The following is a 14,493-nucleotide window of genomic DNA, read 5'->3' as shown; positions in this document are numbered from 1 at the left end:
CTGGAAGCAGAGACAGACGATGAAAAGTCTCAACCGTGTCTGAAAGATTCTGCCATCCGGTCAAGGCAAAATCTGGCTCCCTCTATACTTTTCAAGACAATTTCTCCACGTTTGCATTTTACATTCCCTGCTCGGACCCGCCCACAATTCCGTGGTCTCCTTTCCCGTGGTCCCTGTATACAAACCTTAATACTCAAGAAAAATGCAGCCTCTCTTTTCCACGCCTCATGTTCAGTCGAAACCCTCAGCTTGAAATGGAGAGGTCCCGGAGTTCTAGGGGTGCCTTAAAGACTACTGACTAGAAGATATTTAGAGGCTTGCAAATGTTCTCATTTTACCAGTGAGAAAGTTAAAATCTAGAAAGGCCAAGGTGACTTGCGCTTACCACACGGCTATTTAGAAGTCAAGCCAACTAGAACAGAGGTTTCTTGACCACACGTTATTCTGCACTGTTCATTCGATTCCATCAATCGTGTGGAACTTGTGTGTCAACCATCCAGAATTTTGTCACTGCTCCTTAGTTAACCTATTAGTTGTCTTTGTGTAGACATGGCCTAAGCAAGCACGTGCAGATAGGATTCAGGAGGGATCCCTGCACCTCGTATAATTTTATGTGAAATTATGAGTATGTACGTTTTTCTGGAAATAAGATTCATATCTTTCATCAAATCCGTAGTCTCTGTCTACAGAGTAAGAACCAGTGGCCTACACCAAGGATGTGTGACAGATATATAAACGGTTCGTGATGGTGTGAAATACAGATTCAAGGATGATGTTTTATTCATGCATAATAGGAGGATAATGGTTACTTAGGGAGAGTTAGCAATATAAAGGCATTATTACACTTGGTATCTCTATTACAGAGACCCAAGTCAGAAAGATAGCTGCACTATTTGATACAGTGCAGACATCCCTATGATGCTATAGTAAAATATTAATCTTTAATTCTCCAAGGTGGAAAAAGCTTAAAACACCACTGATCAGAGGCCTTCAAATCTTTGGGTTTGACAGGTTAATTGCCCTCCTAGGCTGTAACCGACAGAAAGACACAAGTCCTGGAATCTCAAAGTATTAGATAAGTCTGCTGCTGCCTTTCTTTTCCCCTTCCGATAGTCTTGCTGATCTAACTCCTTGGTCAAAGAACCTTTCTACAACATTTCAAAGATCGAGTTTTACATTGGGATCCTCCTCTCATTATTTGAGTTCAATACGTTATTTTTAAAATTCTGAATGGGTTTGTAGACACCTAATTCCCAGAGGAATTTTCCAAACGTGTTTTTTTTAAATCGCTACCTCATTGCGTACATGGGGCTGTCGGCAAAAACAGAACCAACATCACAACAACCACAGTCAGGCTGCCTCAACAATGAGAATGCTTTCGATACCGGAACAACTCCCGATTTTTACAGCAATTTTCTTCTAGGAGTTTCTTAACGCTTCTCTTGGTCCACAATGTTTCCATGCACTTAATCATATGTACATCACAAATGGAGGAGAATCAAGAATCAGGCAGCATGATCTGTCCAAAATAAGAAGAACGATGATCTTTCTTTAAAAGCCTTAATATACAAGCAATATCACGCTCCGTAAATCTATCTTGGCTTCTAAGGACGACTCCAAAAAAAATTAAATATAAATTAATCAGTTCATTAGGCAAATCTGAGCACCTTCTATGCCAGGCACTATTCCATCCTTACTATCTTACCAACCTTAACGCAGCCAACACTTACTATTACCATGAGCCTCAAAGAAGAGAACGCTAGGGCCAAAACTTAATTGTTTTGTCTTCTTTCCAGTAACAGGCTTAGGGACCTCCTCTGACAATGTTTTCTTGTGGCATCTTCTTAGTCACTTATTTAAAATGTAAAGCAACTTTGTGTATGAAAAAGAGTCCTAACAATTCATTGACAATTTCAGATGAACGAGAAAGCCACTCTGTACTCGGGGATCTGTTTTAACAAAGGCCTTTTTACATGACTGAAGATTTCAATTTCATCAGCTTGACTTGACCTCAAAAATAATGCATTTCTCTCTGTATTCATTCACTGAGTATACACCACCATGTAAGAAAGGCAACTGACACGCGTTCCTAAAGACTGGCAGAGAGAATCTGGAAGATCCTGACTGCCTATGCTATCCAGAAAAGGGTTCATTTGTGACTGGATCGTGATTCAGCATCGGTCAAAAGCCTGAATGAGACCATTGATATTGCGGGGACATCACCTGAAAGATAAATTAACTAAACTCTGACGAATCAAATTACCAGTACGAGGCACACCCGTACTACTGAAGCCTGAGGCTTTTCTCCGCTTTCTCTAAAATGGCAGGTGCAAAATGTTTCCCTATATGTAAAATGCAACACATTTTCTCCATCTATCGTTAATGTAATTTTAGGCAAGAATCCAAATGATTCTTCTTCATACGCGAGAGAAGTCGGCTTCTCCTGGTTTACTTCCTCTCATTAGTCAATGCTGACTATATAATTAGTTCTGTTTCCTCTTTTGCTTTGACTAATAAAAATTAAAAACAAAAAAGCAAAACAAAACAACAACAACAAAAAAAACCTCTTCGGTTACATGCAGATGCCGAGGCTGTCCTTGCCCTCAGCCTCTCACCGATAATTCCTTCCAGCAACTTCCACACTCTACCCCTCCACTTAGGCCACTGTTTTCGGTCTTCTCAAATCAGTCCATCAGCGTAAGACAATCTCAAATCCTTTCTCAAAGTAGACAAATAAAGCAGTAAATGGCTATGTCTACACAGACTGTAATACCACGAGAATCGCCTTAGCGGAAATCAGTTGTAACTAAAAAAAAATGAGCCTGTAACATGCAAAGGATTTGATGAACATCAAAGAATCAGAAAATAAAGAACAAAAGATCCACCTCACAGGCTCAGGAGGTAGACTACAAAAGACAGGGTGCTGCTTCGTAAGATCATCACCTACTTCGGCAAGTCGTAAGTGCGTGACGATAGGAAAAAACATTCCAAAGAAACTTGTGAATAAGACCCAGTATAACACACATGCATCCACTGGGGTTTCTGAACGAAGTAAACTCTTGAATGTCCAAAAGGGAGAGCACAAGGTAAACAAGATAAATCACTTGGCTTCAACTTACTGTTTACACAAGTTGAACACAGACCTTCCCAGTTTCGTCCTCTAGCAGCATCAGAGCACTCCAAAGCCCCACGATGAATCAACTGAATGAATTCACTTCCTTGCACATCTACTCGCCAAGCAGTGATAGGAAGCAAGATCATAAAAATGAGTAAATCCTGGGACTCAAGGAGACTAAACTCATCTCTGAACAGAGGGGAATTATTTGTAGGATAGTGTAACCGCCTAGAGCAACCCTCAGAAAACTCGTACTACAGTAACTTCTGACTCTAGCGTTTTGATGATCAAGAAACAGCCTGACCGCTTCTGAGTATATACCCAGAAGAAGTGAAGGCAGGGACTCAAACAGATACTTGTACATCTATGCTCCCAGCAGCATTAGTCACAAGGCTAGAAGGCAGAAGAAACCCATGCGTCCATCCATGAAAAACCAGATAAAAAAAATGTGGCGTGTATACACATATACAAGGAATATTATTCAGCCTTAAAAATGGAGAGTCGAACAGGCACCTGGGTAGCTCAGTCAGTTAAGCAAGCGTTCAACTTCAGCTCAGGTCATGATCTCACGGTTTGTGAGTTCGAGCCCCGTGTCGGGCTCTGTGCTGACAGCTCAGAGCCTGGAGCCTGCTTCGGATTCTGTGTCTCCCTCTCTCTCTGCCCCTCCCGACTTGCGCTCGCTCTATCTCTCTCTCTCAAAAATAAATAAACATTAAAAAAAAAAAAAAAAAAGGAGAGTCTGACCCATGCTACAACATGAATGAGCCCTGAAGACTATGCCAGCTGAAACGAGCCAGTCACAAAAGGGCAAATATTGTATGATTCCACATATACTAGGTTTCTGGAGGAGTCAGATTCACAGAGATGGAAGAATGGGGGTGCCTAGGTCTGGGAGGAGGGGGGAATGGGGAGGTAATGTTCAATGGGGACAGAGTTCCAGGTGAAGATGATGAAAAAGTTTTGAAGATGGACGGTGGTGATGGTTGCAACACAACAGATATACTTAACGCCACCAAACTGCTCATTTAAAATTGGTTAAAAAGGCAAATTCTGTTATGCTGATTTTACCACAAAAAAAAGAAAAAAATATGAATGATTCCGATAATCAGGGGTCACCAGAATATTTAAGGTTAGAAAAAGTTCCATTCATTCAGCAATTAAAACAAAAAAAAATTTTTTTTTTTTAACATTTATTCATTTTTGAGAGACAGCAAGAGACAGAGCACAAGCAGGGCAGGGGCAGAGAGAGAGGGAGACACAGAATCTGAAGCAGGCTCCAGGCTCTGAGCTGTCGGCACAGAGCCCGACGCGGGGCTCGAACTCACTGACCTTGAGATCATGACCTAAGCCAGTCAGATGCTTAACCGACTGAGCCATTCTGGCGCCCCGTCAACAAATATTAACTAAGGACTTACCTGTCTTTTTTTTTCTTTTTTTTTTTTTTTTAGCGTTTTTACTTTTATTTTTGAGATAGAGACAGACAGAGCTTGAGCAGGGGCGGGGCAGAGAGAGACAGAGATACAGAATCCTAAGCAGGCTCCAGGCTCTAAGCTGTCAGCACAGAGCCTGACGTGGGGCTCGAACTCACGAGCCATGAGATCATGACCTGAGCTGTAGAAATCTGATGCTCAGCCAACTGAGCAACCCAGGCGCCCCAGGACTCACCCGCGTCTGACACACGTTTTCTCCTAAAATCCACTTGCAGTAACGGAGTGCACGGCAAAGAGCCCACACGCAAGGACTCTGAAATCAAACCATGACTGACTCCTGACTGCTACTTCTAGGTTCACAACTCAGGTCAATAATCGGAGTCTTCATATCCTTGCATGTAAAAGAAGGACGATACTGCGTTTGTCTCAGGGAGGTCTGAAGGAGCTGGTATAGAAAAGCAACCGAAACATCCTGGCACAGAAGGAGGAGGCACTTTTTATTAATAAACGTTTCCTTTCTTTCCTCTGCCACAAGTAATGACCACAGGATGTTAACCGGGTCACAAGTGAGGGAACCTCTATGAAATACCTACTTTCTCAAATGAAACAAGCATCTCGCACGTGGGATGGTGGCAGGGGAGAGTCCCAGGGTCATAAACGTCATTCCTAGAAGGCAGCACTACACCAAACGAACTGCCACCTATGTACCACCCCCCAAATCACTATCAGGTAAGAATCACGAGCCACATCAAAATAAAACGTCTTCTAAACCCAGGACAAGAAAACTTGGCAATGGCAAAACCCTGCTATACCAACTCATACAGAAGAGTCGCAGGCATGATACAGTCGACAGAACTTAACCTCTGATGGTGAGCTGATAGCGTTAAACTGCAGTTAAAGAAGATCTTTTCTCCCCGAATTAAATTGATGAATACATCTTTTCTTAAAACAGCACGTGTATACCATGGATAAATCCATTAACCCATGTGGCTATTTAAATGTTTATAGTGACCATATTACAAGCAATGTTTACAGTATTTCTAATCTACAAAGACAGTAAGTTTTATGTGACCTAAAATGAAGTTCTGAAATAATTATATGCACGTGTCCATATATGTCTGTGTGTAGACCACATATTCCATGTAACGTACACACACCACAGGTAGCTAACTGGCTCCAAAGACAACACTGCGAAAGAAACTGATTATTCCAGAGCCTAGATATTAATGACACTCCCCCAAATACTAACAGTCCTAAAATCGCTACTCCCTCCCAGTCTCATTCAGAATCCTGCACCATCATCCATCGTCCAATAACTTGTTGGAGCTCTCGATTCAGATGGGTTCTTACTGAGAAAACGACATGTTTACATCAACACATTTTCAATTTAGCGAACCTCTTACGAGAGCACATTAAAAAAGATGTACTTTCCAAGTAATTTAACTCCTAACTCCTGTCCTTTTCCATTCACTGAGTGTGCTGCACTTGAAAGACAAGCAACAGAAGACAAGTGAAAATCGGGATGGTAAAGATTCAGAAAATTCAAAGCCAGAAGCACCTCCCAGCGGCACAGGCTTCAAAGTTAATTACTCTTTAATAAGAGGAATGCTTATCTCGTGATAATCCTAAGAATGCTCAGACTTTCCATGTGGACCAGCAGCGGGTCCCCGGAAGAATGACTTTTCCTCACAAACGCACAGACTGAACCCTGAAGAGCAAAGGACTCCTCACTCATCCTTGTTTTTACAAATCTCCGGGCTATTAAAGACACATTACGGGGTGTGTTAGCTCTGCTGCGGGCAAAGCCTTCGGGGCAGCTCGGTTTTTCTAGACCATCCCCATGAATCTGATGCGCTAACCTAAAACATACACCGACTTCCCGGGGATGAAAAACCCTCCAGAAAGGCTCCTCTGCAGGGTTCAGGCGTTCTGGCAACAAAAACATCGGAGGGGAGGGGCGAAAAGATGGCCCCGGCCACCCGCCCCGGGGGACCCAGATCTGGTCACCTGCCAATAAACGCGAACAATCCTCGCCGGGCGGGACCCCAAGGCTCGCGCTTCCCCGCCAGCAACGACAGCCGGCCTCCCTGCCCTCCGAGCAGGCCCGGCGCGGTCCCGAGGATGCTCCCCGGACGCCGCCGCGGGTCCCGCACCGCTCCCGCGTGCGTAACCGGACCTGTCAAAGCCTGCTCTCCGCGGGCCCGGCGGGCGGCAGCGCGGGCTCCGCGGCCCCGGCCGCCGCCAGCGCGACCGCACCGCGGCCCTCCACGGCGCCGACTCCGGAGGGGCGCCAGGGGCCGGGCGGCGCGGAGCCCGGCCCGGTGGACGCCCGGCTCGCAGGCCGCGCCGCCCGGGACCGGGCGAGGCCGCGCGCCATCTGCCCGCGCCGGCTGCCCTCCCCGGCGGGTCCGGGCCCGGGCGCCCACGCGGGCCTCCGCGCCGAGGCGGGCGCAGCCGCTCCCCGCCCCGCACACAAAGCGGCTCCGCGGGAGCCCGCCTCACCTGCAGCACGGGGCGCCGCGGGCCTTCGAGAACCATCGGACCCCGCTCCGGCGCGCGCGTCACAGCCCAGGCCTCCCGGTGCCGCCTGGCGCCGCCGCCGCCGCCGCCATTTCCTCCCGCTCGCCGTCGCCTCGTCCCCGCTGTCAGGTTACTCCATTCACCTGGGCCTGGAGCAGCCTGCGCCGCGCCGCGCCTCCGCCTCGACCCCTCCCGCCCGCGCCTGCGGAGACTGCGCAGAGCCCGGCTCGCCCGCAGCCCGCGCACGGCCCGCGGCAACGGCGCACAGCCGCTTGAAGAATCCCACCGGCGCCCGCGCCGCCCCCTCCGCGCCCCCACGCTCCGCTCGGCCCCGCTCGCCCCGCGCCGGCATGAGAGCGAGCCTGTGATTGGACAGAGCGCGGCGGTGAAAGGTTAATCCCGGCCCCGCAGCCATTCAGGAGCCGGGAGACAGCGGACGCGGGAGGCGGAAGCCAGGCGGCGTTTGCGGCCCAGCGCCGGGAGTGGACCGGGGCGATCCACCGCCTGCGGCCCGGCGCTTTCGCCGCGCTCCTGGGCCCGCGCGCCGGAGCCGCGAGCGCTCGCCGGGCTCGGCAGAACCTCCCGGCTCTCGGAACTCGTCCGCCTCCATCGTTGCCCCTCTGACACCCACCGCCCCCTAAACGTGGCCCTTCCCCACGGCCGTAATTGTTCTCCGGAGGCTCAGCGCTCCTCTTACCACCGCCTCCCCTTTTTAAAGGGCCTTCCCACTCGCCTGCTTCTCCCCCGCGGTGGTGGTGCCGGGCCCTCCGCATTTGGGGAGACAACAGACCCCACCCCCGCCCCGGAATAGGAATAACCGGATAATGGGACGGAGACGGGGGGGGGGCGCTTATGTAAATTGTCCCTTTGCATAGGTTGCAACCCTCTGCCACACCTCGTGTCTGTGAATTGAAGAGTGGATGGAGGTCCAGTAAGTCATGGGCTTAAAGAGAATCCTATTAATTTACCCCCAAATGTAGGCATCTCTTCCAGAGGACTCCTGGGGTAGGCTGGTGCACTGCAGGGGATGCTTCCAGTCTTAAGCGTTAGCACTCAGCACCTACTCCGTGCTAGATAGCCGGTGTTCTACAGCCGCCACCAGCCTCGTGTGGCTCTTGAGCACTTAAAAATTGGCCAGTCCCAAGTGGGATGTGCTGGTTGGAACTCGTAGATGTATGTGTGCTTTACCAAAAAAAGACTGTAAGACATCGCACTAATAATCTTACTGATGACATGAAGTGATCATGTGTTTTACACAGCGGGATAAACAGTAGTTTCACTTGTTTTTTCTTTTTTTTGCTGTGCTAGAAGAATCGTGATGTCTTACGTGGGCCACATTTTGTTGCTATTGGACTGGCTGCCCTAAGGCGCACATGCTCGTGATATAAATTGGAGATGGGCATTGTAACTGGCCCCATTTTAGCAGATGGAGAAACTGGCTAGCCTCCAGCAGCTAATAAGTGAACTGAGATTAGAGCCCCAGGTAGTCTGGCTTCCGGACTGGCGTGCTGTCAGTCACTACTGTGCTCAAATTTTGATCATACATCTACCATAGTTTGGCTTGGAGTTTCGCCTTAACATAGAATGTTCATGGGCAAAATTAGGAAATAGAATGCTTTGGGCAGACCTCCATAAAAACGTTTCTTACACGTACCGCACTGTGGGCAACAGACCTCCCTGATAACACACATAAAGGCTTTCGGGAGATAATCCTTTGTGAAAAGGATGGCTTCTCAGGGTGAAAATAGGCACTAGCAGTGGGAATTTGGGGGCAGGTAAAACTTTTAGCCCCTCCTGATGTCCGTTCAATCTGTCAAGACTAGCTGGTCTTCTCCATCAGCGGATTTGTCTAATTTTCACCAGTTGTTTTTTTTTTAATAAAGAAAAAGAGTGGTACATACATATGGTTCATCCCTCAGAGAGCATAACAATGTATATAGTAGAAAGAATCTTTCTCACACCTGTCCCCAAGCAGATATTTCTTCCTCATTCATCAGAAGAATTTTTTCATGTGCATACAAGCCAAGACTGCCTCATTTACAAAAATGGTAGCATGCTCTACACGCCTACTTTACCTTGCCTTCTTTACATAATATATCCTGAAGGTATTTTGCAGCAATATATACTATTTTTAAAATTTTTTTTAATGTTTACTTATTTTCGAGAGAGAGACAGAGTGGTGCAGAGAGAGAGGGAGACACAGAATGCAAAGCAGGCTCCAGGCTCCGAGCTGTCAGCACAGAGACCAACGCGGGGCTCGAACTCACAAACTGTGAGATCATGACCTGAGCTGAAGTCTGATGCTTAACGGACTGAGCCACCCAGGCATCCCCTTGCTATTTTTTTTCAATCCCCATAACACTATATTGCTGGGATGTGCCTTGATTTATTTAACTAATTCTCTATCGGTGGGCACTTAGACTTCCAGTCTTTTGCAATTAAACATCCATCCATTTGGCAGTGACTGAGTATATGGGATGAGTGATGGATCCAAATTCTTTTTCTTCCAGATGGCTACACAGTTTGCCACTTATTGGCCATTTGTTGAAGGGTTCACTTGTAGACTCCGCATTTTGTTCCAATGATCTATCTATTCATGCTCTAGTTGCTGGCTTGTTTTTAAATCCAGAGACATAAACTCTTGTCAGGGATAGTGTTTCACACTTTGTTTGGATCACTAGAAATCTTGGAGCTAATATTTCAGCCCATGTTAAGCAACGGTATAGTACCATGTGGTATGCATTTTCGGTGGGCAAATTTTTTTATTTTCCCTCTGCCCTGATTATTTCCATAATTTGTTTTCTTTTTTGTAGGACAAGTCAGGATACAAATATACCTTTGCTTAAGACTCTTTGTTTGCAAGTAACAGAAACCAACCTGAAGTAGCTTAACCAAAAGGGAAGGACTGTATCATAAGGTTGCAGACACTTCTCACAGAAGCTGGGAGCAGGAATACAGCTGCAGCAAAGGAGTAGACCCAGGAGTTGGAAAGCTTTCAGGAACTCAAAGGTACTCTCTATATCCTTCTGTGATTTTTTTCCCCCTCTGTGTCTGCTTATCTGTGTATCTTTCTCTAGTGACTGGTTCTCTCTGCTTTTCCATCTACCCAGGAGAATACAGTCGTCCCACTATTCAGCTAGGAAGTCAGCCGAGCGTGGAGATCAGAGCCAAAACAAGGAAGGTGGGTGCAGTCCTGCAAAGTCAGGCAGCCAATTGTATATACAAGGGGACTCTGCAAATGAAAAACTATATTGAGGACCACAGAAGCCACATTCCTCACTGTTGGAGAATGGGGTTACAAATATTGAAAGGAGAAAAGAAGAAGGCTTGAGTGGTCAGGTTGGAATTGGAGATACTGATGTGAACCTAGGGCTTTCAGTATACATAAAAGTATATCTATGTATATATACTTCCTAGCTCTGTCTGCTGATAGAACCCTGGAGCAGCTTGAAACACCATCTTCTGCTAAAAGGAACCGGGAATCCTTGAAGAAATAACACATTTCACGGTTGGGACAGAGAAAGCGTAAGTGAGCCTGGACCTTCTTGTCGGGCCAGAAAACATGAAAACGCTCGAAGAGTGAAGGAGACATTTCAAAACAACAACGTAGTCCGTTTGAAGGGACTCCCGCTGGCCAAATCTGGGAAATTGAAACATCAAAATAAATGATGATAGTAGGAGATTATGTCCCGTGGAGTAAAATAGAATCCATGAGTCCGCGCTGATGTGTGTGTGTGTGTGTGTGTGTGTGTTTAATGAATGAATAAGTGAGGAGAAAAGAGACAGGTCTTCCTTAGGATAGAATGCAACTAGAAATTTGGAAGGAATAGGGGCTCCTGGGTGGCTCAGTGAATTGAGCATCAACTCTTGATTTCAGCTCAGGTCATGATCCCAGGGCTGTGGGCTCGGGACCCACGTCAGGGTCTCGCTGACCCCGTGCTGGGTGCGGGACCTACTTAAGACTCTCTCCCTCTCTCTCCTCTCTCTCTCTCTCTCTCTCTCTCCCTCCCTCCCTCCCCCTCTATCCCTCCTCCCTGCCCCCCCTCTCGAGTGTGCATGCTCTATCACTCTCTTAAAAAAAACTTAGAAGGAATGATGGAATTAGAAAATCACCATTTGGCAATCATCAGACAAGAAATATCAGCGTTTGCTAAATCTCCTGGGTGAAAGTTGGACAAAGAATGGGATAGTAACATAGGTTCAAAGCATCTCCCCTATAACTCTTAGTTCAAAAACAAGAACTTTACAAAAGAGAATCTAGCAGACGTCACCTTACTCAAGTATTCAATGTTAACTTTCAGGCAACAGGTCACAGATACACCCGAAGCGTGCTACACGGCGCAGCTATAATATGGGCTGTGTTGGGGGAAACTTAACCGCAGAGAAGCAGCAGCATGTCCTCACGCTATCCCGCGAACTGCCGTTGTGACACAGCACAGGCCAAGCACAGCTATTGTGCGTGGACCGTGTCAAGGGTCCCTACCGGACAAGGTCTGCTTCGGCCAGCAGCCAGGGACACGACAGCTGGACCTGAAGTCCAAGACAGAAAGTGGGCCCCACCCCACACTGCATTACATGCATTTAAAAAAATTTTTTTTTAATGTTATTTTTTGAGAGAGAGAGAGAGAGCCAGGGCGGGGCAGAGAGAGGGAGACACAGAATCCGAAGCAGGCTCCAGGCTCTGAGCTGTCAGCGCAGAGCCCGATGTGGGACTCGAACCCACGAGCTGTGAGATCATGACCTGAGCCGAAGTCGGACGCTTCACCGACGGAGCCACCCAGGCGCCCCTGAGCATCTTGAATCTTATGAGGAAACACCAGACAAACCCAGGTTGAGGGATAGCCTACAAAACGACTGGCCTGTAATACCGAAAGATTTTAAGATCATGAAGATCGAAGAAGGACTAAAAAACACTTCCAGAACAAAGGAAACTGAAGGTATATGATGAGTAAGTGCAACGTGTAATCCTTGCTTGCTTTGGATCTTTTGGCCCTAAAAGATATCATCGGTATGATTGGTGAAAAGTGGATGGAGTTTCAGGGTAAAGGAAATACGGGAGTTCTTCACACTTCTGTATTAGTCAGGGTTCTACAGAGAAACAGAACCAATAGGATGTATAGAGAGAGAAATAGAAGAGGAGATTTTTAATAGGAATTGGCTGACCCCGTCATAGAGGCCAAAAAGTCCCACAGTCTGCTATCTGCAAGTTGGAGAACCAGGAGAGCTGGGGTTGTAATTCAGTCCAAGTCCAAAGGCCTGACCGGGGGGCCATCGGCGAAACTCCCAGAGTCCAAAGGCCTGAGAACCAGGAGCAATGGCACCAGAATACAAAGGAACTTGTGTATCATGTTAAGGACTTACTGTTTCATTTCACAGATGGAGAAGCCATAGAAAGGTTTTTCAGCCAACGGTGATGACATCAGATATACATTAAAAATTTTTTTTAATGTTTATTTTTGAGAGAGAGACAGAGAGAGAGACAGCTTGAGAGGGGGAGGGGCAGAGAGAGAGGGAGACACAGAATCCGAAGCAGGCGCCAGGCTCTGAGCTGTTGGCATAGAGCCCGATGTGGGGCTCGAACTTGGGAACGGCGAGATCACGACCTGAGCCGAAGTCGGATGCTTGACTGACGGACCCACGCAGGCGCCCCCAGATACACATTTTTTAATGTTAACTCCAGCCAGTGTAGACAACGGAGAAGCGCAAAATCGAAGGATTCATTTGCGAAACTGTAAGGAAGTGATGGCTTTGACCAGGATGGTCCTAATGGGAGAGACATGGAGCTGAATTAGGGATATTTGGAGGGTAAAAATGTGTGTGCTTTACTCTCCCCTTGAATAGCGGTGGTTTCAAGTTCACTGAGAGCCTGTTTTCTGGGAAGCAGAAGGTGTAAGTCCGACAGAGCCCTGCTGGGCATCAGAGCTCTGCCATGTGACCAAAGGGCCTTGTGAACTGTGATCGACATTAGCAGCCCTGGGGCACCTGAGCGGCTCAGTCCGCTCAGTGTCTGACTTGATTTCAGCTCAGGTCATGATCTCACGGTTGGTGAGTTCGAGCCCCACGTTGGCCTCCGTGCTGACAGCACAGAGCCTGCTTGGGCTTCTCCCTCTACCCCTCTCTCTACTCCTTCCCCCACTTAAGCTCACATGCTCTATCTCTCAAAATAAATAAACTTAAAAAAATTATTTAAAAAAAAGATTATCGGTCTTTAACCACATGGTTCAACTTTTGTTGTTATGTTGCTTTTTTTTTCAGTTTATTTACTTATTTTGAGAGTGGGTGTGCGATGCATGAGCAGGGGAGGGTCAGAGAGAGAGGAAAAGAGAGGTTATTTTGCTTTGTTTTTAACAAAATAAATAAAACAGCTAAACGTGAACCTTAATCTATTCAAGTAACATTTTCAGTTGGAATAAAATGTAGAGAAAAATACACCAGTCAGACACATTCAGTACCTTTTTCACTGTCCCAGATCATAATTATATTACGCCTCTCTTTATTTTTTTAATCTTTTATTAAAAAAAAATGTTTTTAATGTTTATTTACTTTCGAGACAGAGAGACAGAAGCGTGAGCAGGGGAGGGCAGAGAAAGGGAGATACAGAATCCAAAGCAGGCTCCAGGCTCTGAGCTGTCAGCACAGAGCCTGGTGCGGGGCTCGAACTCACAGATTGCGAGATCGTGACCTGAGCTGAATTTGGACGCTTAACCGACTGAGCCACCCAGGCGCCCCACACCTCTCTTTAAACTTGAGTAAAAATTAAGTCATCTCCTGGCATCTTGGCGTCTCTTGGTTTTGGGGGATGACTTTTGATTCAATTCTGTCTTTTGCACTCACATCAGTACTGAATCCCTGAGGCTTGTTTGATTTAGAAGGAAAGAAGCCTGACCTTGAGACAATTCAGTATTTTACCAGGGAAAGTTACCCCAAAGTACTTGCCACTTTTCCCAGCGCCCTGAATAGCCCCCCCTATAGAGTTTCAGTATCTTTTCACTCTGACAGGGGAAAATAAAACAACAGAAACATTATAGCCCTGTGGTAACCTTATCGGTGTCACGGTATTTGATTGACTTTCCCTGCCCCTCCCTCACATCGAACTATAGCAATTTTCCCATGTCTTGGCATTAGCTTTTTGTAATTGGGGGAAAAAAGACATAGTATACTCTGAATTTGCATTGAATTGTTACTTGGTAAACAACATTCACAGGGGATTAGTACTTGCACGGAGGCCATTTTTCAAGGAGCTTAGAATTATAAAATCAGGTTTCCCCAGATTTTCTTTTAATGCAGGTCAACAGGACTATCGACTTTCATATTGAGTTTAGGTAGATTTATCATTCCTTTCTTCTTTATACTACCATTCACCTCCCTGTTTTTCTAGACCAACAAAACTTATCAGTCTTTCCTTTGAGTTCTCACACTCCAGAGCTA

General features: G+C 46.6%; 1 protein-coding gene and 1 long non-coding RNA gene across 5 annotated transcripts in view; one reads left to right on the top strand and one right to left on the bottom strand.

The window, feature by feature from the left end:
• DICER1 (dicer 1, ribonuclease III) overlaps window positions 1–7,278 on the bottom strand; it is a 73,251-nt gene extending 65,973 nt beyond the window's left edge. For 2 of the 4 annotated variants that reach the window (XM_047080164.1, XM_047080165.1), the window contains exon 1: window positions 7,048–7,268. The gene's annotated coding sequence lies outside the window, so the exon portion shown is untranslated. Of the gene's footprint in view, window positions 1–7,047 lie in introns of all 4 variants that reach the window. The other 2 variants (XR_006962144.1, XM_047080168.1) reach the window with 2 other exon arrangements.
• A 285-nt stretch (window positions 7,279–7,563) lies between these two features.
• On the top strand, window positions 7,564–10,750 carry LOC124512351 (uncharacterized). The gene is made up of 4 exons (XR_006962106.1): window positions 7,564–7,996; window positions 9,879–10,074; window positions 10,176–10,246; window positions 10,483–10,750. It is a non-coding gene; the product is annotated as an uncharacterized LOC124512351 (long non-coding RNA).
• The last annotated feature ends 3,743 nt before the right edge of the window (window positions 10,751–14,493 follow it).

Source organism: Lynx rufus, unplaced genomic scaffold (assembly GCF_022079265.1).
Source record: "Lynx rufus isolate CCGP_SWC_20201006 ecotype Redwood Valley unplaced genomic scaffold, mLynRuf1.p SCAF_17, whole genome shotgun sequence".
Taxonomy (NCBI): Eukaryota; Metazoa; Chordata; class Mammalia; order Carnivora; family Felidae; genus Lynx; species Lynx rufus.
This window is presented reverse-complemented; position numbering and strand designations above follow the sequence as displayed.